We start from the raw sequence: 6456 nt of genomic DNA, 5'->3' as shown, positions 1-6456 counted from the left end.
TTGGAAGGACTGATACTGAAGCTGAATCTCCAATACTCTGGCCATCTGACAAGAAGAGCCTCCTCACTGGAAAAGACCCTTATGCTGGGAAAGATTGAGGTCGGGGGAGAAAGGGGCGACAGAGGATGAGATGGTTGGATGGCATCACCGACTCAATGGACATGAGTTTGAGCCAATTCCAGGAGAGTGAACGACAGGAAAGCCTGGTGTGCTGCAGTGGGTGGGGCTGCAGAGCCGGACACAACTTAGTGACTGAACAACAAGAGTAAAAAAAAAGAGAAAGAAAGACAGAAATATACAAAACATCACCATATAACATATTCTCTTCAGAACGTGGGGTCCTTACCACTTATAGAAAAGGCAGGCATTAGAAAATCAGGTTTCCCCCAAACTAGAGCTAGGAAGTAGTAGAAGAGAGCAAAAAGCAAATTCTCTAGGACTTTTTTAAAATTTTGAGACGTAACTGGCATATAACTCCATGCCTTCTCATCATGTATATATGTATGTATCTGAGTAATATACACTATAAATTTACACATACACAAATATAAATGGATAGCTGCCTGGAAGGCAGTGTGAAATGAAAATATCTCCTGCCGTGTTAATCAACAAGAACTATCACAGCCATCAGCATTTTCTGGCCTCCAAACCTCAATGAGGGATCCCAAAACTGAGATCCAGCAGACACTGCCACCCCCACAGTGATTGCTGAGGAGCTGGGGGGATGCAAGAAGCAGCCACCTGCCACTCCCTAAGATGAACAAGGAAACAGGATTGGCCCCCAACAGCTGAGGTACACAAGAAAGGAATGAAGTCAGGGAGCCCAGGGGCTGGCATCTTCCTGTACATAGAACGCTGAATTCCTTAACCTGGTACTTGATCTTTGATGTTCAGACTGCCTGCTCCCTTTGTTGCAAACTTGTATATAGCCTGACTTCCTCCCTGCCTCCTTGGAGCAGTTTTTTCAGAGTTACTGAGAAGAAAAGTTATGACCCACCTAGACAGCATATTAAAAAGCAGAGACATTACTTTGCCAACAAAGGTCCGTCTAGTCAAAGCTATGGTTTTTCCAATAGTCATGTATGGATGTGAGAGTTGAACCATAAAGAAAACTGAGTGTTGAAAAATTGATGCTTTTCAACTGTGCTGTTAGAGAAGACTCTTGAGAGTCCCTTGGACTGCAAGAACATCCAACCAGTCCATCCTAAAGGAAATCAGTCCTGAATATTCATTGGAAGGACTGATGCTGAAGCTGAAACTCCCATCTGATTCGAAGAGCTGACTCATTAGCAAAGACCCTGATGCTGGGAAATATTGAAGGCAGGAGGAGAAGGGGACGACAGAGGATGAGCTGGTTGGATGGCATCACTGACTCAATGGACATAAGTTTGAGGAAGCTCCGGGAGTTGGTGATGGACAGGGAAGCCTGGCGTGCTGCAGTCCCTGCGGCCGCAAAGAGTCCGACACGACTGAGCGACTGAATTGAACTGACTGAACTAAGACGATCTCTTCCAGGCTCGGAGTCCTAAACATTCCCACTAAATAAAACAACTCTCTCCTTTCAGGCATGACTACATTTTTTTAGTCAGCAGCAGGAATAAAAATGGACGTGGTAAAAAGTAGCTACATAAAAATTAAATTACCTCAACCTAAACATTTAAGCTGGAGAAGGCAATGGCACCCCACTCCCGGAAAATCCCATGGACAGAGGAACCTGGTAGGCTGCAGACCATGGGGTCGTGAAGAGTCGGACACGACTGAGCGACTTCACTTTCACTTTTCCCTTTCATGCATTGGAGAAGGAAATGGCAACCCATTCCAGTGTTCTTGCCTGGAGAATCCCAGGGACGGGGGAGCCTGGTGGGCCGCCGTCTATAGGGTCGCACAGAGTCGGACACGACTGAAGCGACTTAGCAGCAGCAGCAAACATTTAAGCAGAGACATTACTTTGCCAACAAAGGTTCGTCTAGTCAAGGCTATGGTTTTTCCAGTAGTCATGTATGGATATGAGAGTTGGACTATAAAGAAAGCCGAGCGCCGAAGAATTGATGCTTTTGAACTGTGGTGCAAGGAGATCCAACCAGTCCATTCTGAAGGAGATCAGCCCTGGGATTTCTTTGGAAGGAATGATGCTAAAACTGAAACTCCAGTACTTTGGCCACCTCATGCGAAGAGTTGACTCATTGGAAAAGACTCTGATGCTGGGAGGGATTGGGGGCAGGAGGAGAAGGGGACGACAGAGGATGAAATGGCTGGATGGCATCACTGACTATCGAGTTTGAGTGAGCTCCGGGAGTTGGTGATGGACAGGGAGGCCTGGCGTGCTGCGATTCATGGAGTCGCATAGAATCGCATAGAGTCGGACACGACTGAGCGACTCAACTGAACTGAACTGAAACATTTATATTCTTTAGTGTCTTATCAAGAATCTGAAACTGTGTTGAGAAAAAGTGATGCATAATTGTCACTAAGCAGTTCACTTGGTGAGACGTGGGGGTTGACTTAAGACTTCTGACGAGTCAGTAGCACAGAGGAGACACGAGGAGTTAAGCAGCCAAGAGAACGCCTCCTGGTCGTCCCCGTCTGCGTCTCCGGAGCCCACACGGTCGCCTCTCTGCGTCCCCCTCAAGTCGCCGAGATTCCGCAGCCCGGGCCGCCGCAAAGTGGGCGGGGCTTGGGGGGCTGGCGCGCGCTGCTGCCTCACAATCGTGGCCGGCGCCTGCGTGACGTCAGCCCTCTACCGCCCGCCTCCCGCGCTTGGAAAGAGGCGGCCGCCCATTGGCTGCGCCGCTGGCGGCCTCGGGGCCAATGACAGGGCGACGAGCTGTGGGGTCCGGACTTGACGTTGTGCGGCTACCCTCGGGGTTTATTTGGCTCCGGGGCCTCTCACCGCCGCCATTAGGAGCCCGCTGCGTCCGAGGCAGCCTCCCCTCCTCGCTCCCCCCTCCCCTCGGCGTCCCCCCGCCTCCGCGCCTGCTCTCCGCCCCTCTGCCCCCGCCTCCGGCAGCGGGAGCCGCGCGCGGGTCCGCGGAGACCATGTCCTGACTGTGGGGAGAGGGCGGAGGCGGCAGCAGCGGGGCGGGCGGAGGCGCGGAGGGAGGCGGAGAGGGGCCGGGCTCGGCTCGTCGCCGCGGGCTGCTCGGGGGGGAGTCGCCGCCGCCGCCGCCGCCGCGGCTGCCGGGCGCCGAGCGTCGGACGGGGAGGAGGAGCAGGAGCTGGAGGAGGAGCTGCCGCCAGGTAACCGGGGCCCCCGGGGAGGGCGCCCTGCCTCAGGCCCCTGGCGGCCCCGCCGCGCGGCCTGGCCGGCCCCTCGCTCCCTCACGGCACCCTGGCCGCCGGGTCTCCCGGGCCGCCCCCTCTGTGTCTTCCCCCACCCCACCCCCGGGGCAGCGTCGCCGGCGAGGAGAGGGGAGCGGGGCACGGGCTGGCCTCGCCGCGCTTCCATCTTGGGCTTTCCTAGTGAGGGGACAGGCCCGGGGCTGTGGGAGGGTGTGGGTCCGCCCGGCTTGTTTACGGACCATCGGTCCCCCGCGGCTGGACGCGCTGCCTGCCCTGCCGCCTCTCTTCCGCCAGATTACGTCCCCCCCCTCCATTCCCCCCACCCCAACTTCTTTTCCTGCCACCTACGGGCTGGTCTGCAATAGGGCCCTCAATACTTGGGTCCGTCGCCACAAGTTGGTACCGGTCCCCCCAAACTTGTATTTCAGCCCACCCCCCGGCGGCTTCCTCTCCGCCTCTCGCGGTGGCCTCCCGTTGTTTCCCTTTTTCTCAGAAAATAAAGGTGGGGGCCGACAGGGGTGGGCTGAGGGGCGGTGGGGGGCTGGTGAAGGGGAGAAGCTGGAACTAGTTGAAAGATTGTCTGGCCCTCTCGCTCGCAATAAACGATGGTTCCGTGCACACTTACCTTGTTATTCCCTTGGCTGTGGCTTGGTGTGTGGGGTCATTCCACAGACAAAAGGACCATAATGAATACTTGCATGTTAAGCTCGAGGGGCCAGCAATTGAGGTTCAGCCTGGAAGTTTGAGCCGACCCCATTTATCTTTGAGATAATCCCGGTGTTTGGAAATTCTTCTGGCAGAGAATTTGGTATTTCAGTCAATTGATTCCGTAACTCCGTAGACTTGTATCAGGTTAAACGCCGTCCCCTTCCACCCAAGTATTGTGGTCTGTGTGTTCCCTCTATGATCTGTTATGTTGTTGTCAATAAATTTAATGTACAAAAATGTGTTAGGAATCCAGTTGAAGAGAAATGTTTCGCTCTTAGAAACGTTATATAATGAGTGGTTTTTTCCTGAGGTCTCTTTTTTTAGTTGACTTTATCACTTGTGCGACCTCAAGGGTACCCATGTTTTGATCAAGCACGGATGACTCAGTGTTCAAACCATAAGCCAGGGGAAACCATGAGGAATTTTGATCTTGGCTTGTGCTAGGGGCCTTAGGAAAATCATCTAATCTACGTTTGTGAAAAATTAAGCTGGATCTCTCCTCCTGGTTATTAGTATTATTAATTCAATGAGGCAATTATAAAGAAATTTAGAACTCTGCTTCCCTGTTTGATTTTTAGCTCTTGACAAGATATGCAGTCACCTTCTTATGCTAAAATTTCATAACATTGTTTTTGTAGGGCTGTTAGTGGCACTAAGAGGACAGTAATGGCATATTTAAATCTTTGGGGAGGATCCTGTTTGAATGTCATGAGGGATTTTTATTTCTGTTGTTGTTTCAAGCCCTTTTATTAATGCTTGGGAGCATTGAGACACCCATTTATTTACTTTTGGAATGTGCTTGGGTTGGTATGATGAACTCTTTCACGGTAGTGTATTTTAAAGCTTGTGGCCTTGATTCAGTTCTGTGCGCTGATAAAGGTTTTGGCATATTACATTTAAAATCTGAGGCTTAGCATAGGTTTGGAACTCATGACCCAGGTGTAGGGTATTTGCTGTAAATTGCCTCCTGTGTGTAATTGATACAGTGAGAGCTGTTGAGTATGCTTTTGTGCTTAGCTTGCTTTTATAATAGGTGGAAACTTTAAACAAATGGGGATTGCAAAAGTAGACCTCTGTAGCTTTTTGTTTAACTTGGGTCAGTGTCAGTATTTGTGCACTGCTGCTCACTTCCCTCCTTCCCCCCAAAGAAGCTCTTGTACCTGGACTTTGAATATGTTTTTCTCCTGGTGATGTGTTTCACCTGGAGTATTTGTGCTTTACTAATGCTTTGAGTAAATAATATCTTGCACATGTTAACATTCACCTTCTCACATCACAACATAAAAACTTCCAGACACTCCCTGTTACATGCAAAGTAAAGTTTTAACTCCTCGGCGTGGTTTTCAGGTTTCTCTATAATCTGGCCCTGATCCATTCTTCAGTCTTAACTCTCATTTCTTCCCTTTGTGAATCTTGTAGTTCCAGCCAAACTAACTTGTTTGTTGTTCCTTTGAAGTCCCTCTTGGCCTTTCTTTGTGCTTTTCTTTCTGTTTGAAACCCTCTTCTTCTTGTGTTCATAGATATTCCCTTTATTCTGGCCTTGAGAAGCCTTCTTGACTACTTCAACCCCAAGAGGTCTATTCTCACCTCCGCAGTGTGAGACTGTTTTCCTCATCTTTTTTTTTTTTCCTCCTCCTCACAGTATGCTGGCCTGGATTTCGATTTATCTTTTTATTTTACTTCCTAACTAGATTTTTAAGATCTTTGAGGACTGGGTATGAACCCTAAGCCCTACATCTGTGCACCATATATTACGCTCTGAAAATATGGATACATGGTCTGACAAAGTGTTTTTGGTTTTAGAGATGTTCTAGAATATGAAGTTTGTACTTCTCTAAGTATTGGAGTTGCTGGAACTTTGATATATGAGAGAAAATACTGGAAACTGTTGGTTCAGTCGTATCTGACTCTTTGCGACCCCATGGACTGCAGCATGCCAGGGAAATCTGGCGTGCTGCAGTCCATTGGAAACTATGACAATCTCTAAAAAATTTTTTTTGCCAGTATGTTTGTATCTAAGTGGCTCAGTGGTTTTTTTTTTTTTAAAAAAATCTGCCTGCCAAGCAGGAGATGCAGGTTCGATCCCTGAGTTGGGACAATCCCCTGGAGAAGGAAATGGCAGCCCATGTCAGTATTCTTGCTTGGAGAATCCCATGGACAGAGGAGCCTGGTGGCAGGCTACAATCCATGGGGTCACACAAAGTTGGACACGGTGTAGAGACTAAGCAACATTATCAGCATAATTCTTTCTATAGAGGATGCTTAACATTTTGATAATGATCATTGTGTTATTCAAATAAAAGTAAGTACTACAGGTCCGTGGTTTATTTCATCTTTGAGTCTGGGTCGGTTACTTGGGTTTGAATTTGGCACCAGTGACATTAAGGGTTGGTCGTTTCATATTTGTATTGTTGTTGATGTTTAGTTGTAAGTCGTGTCCGACTTTTTGTGACCCCAGGGACTGTGGCC

The 6456-nt window shown here is 49.2% G+C and overlaps 1 protein-coding gene across 3 annotated transcripts in view; it reads left to right on the top strand.

Moving 5' to 3' along the window:
• The first annotated feature begins 2863 nt into the window (after positions 1-2863).
• ZRANB1 (zinc finger RANBP2-type containing 1) overlaps positions 2864-6456 on the top strand; it is a 73663-nt gene continuing 70070 nt past the window's right edge. For all 3 annotated transcript variants that reach the window (XM_070363546.1, XM_070363544.1, XM_070363545.1), the window contains exon 1: positions 2864-3237. The gene's annotated coding sequence lies outside the window, so the exon portion shown is untranslated. The remainder of the gene's footprint in view (positions 3238-6456) is intronic.

This window comes from Bos mutus, chromosome 26 (genome assembly GCF_027580195.1).
Source record: "Bos mutus isolate GX-2022 chromosome 26, NWIPB_WYAK_1.1, whole genome shotgun sequence".
NCBI classification, from domain to species: Eukaryota; Metazoa; Chordata; class Mammalia; order Artiodactyla; family Bovidae; genus Bos; species Bos mutus.
This window is presented reverse-complemented; position numbering and strand designations above follow the sequence as displayed.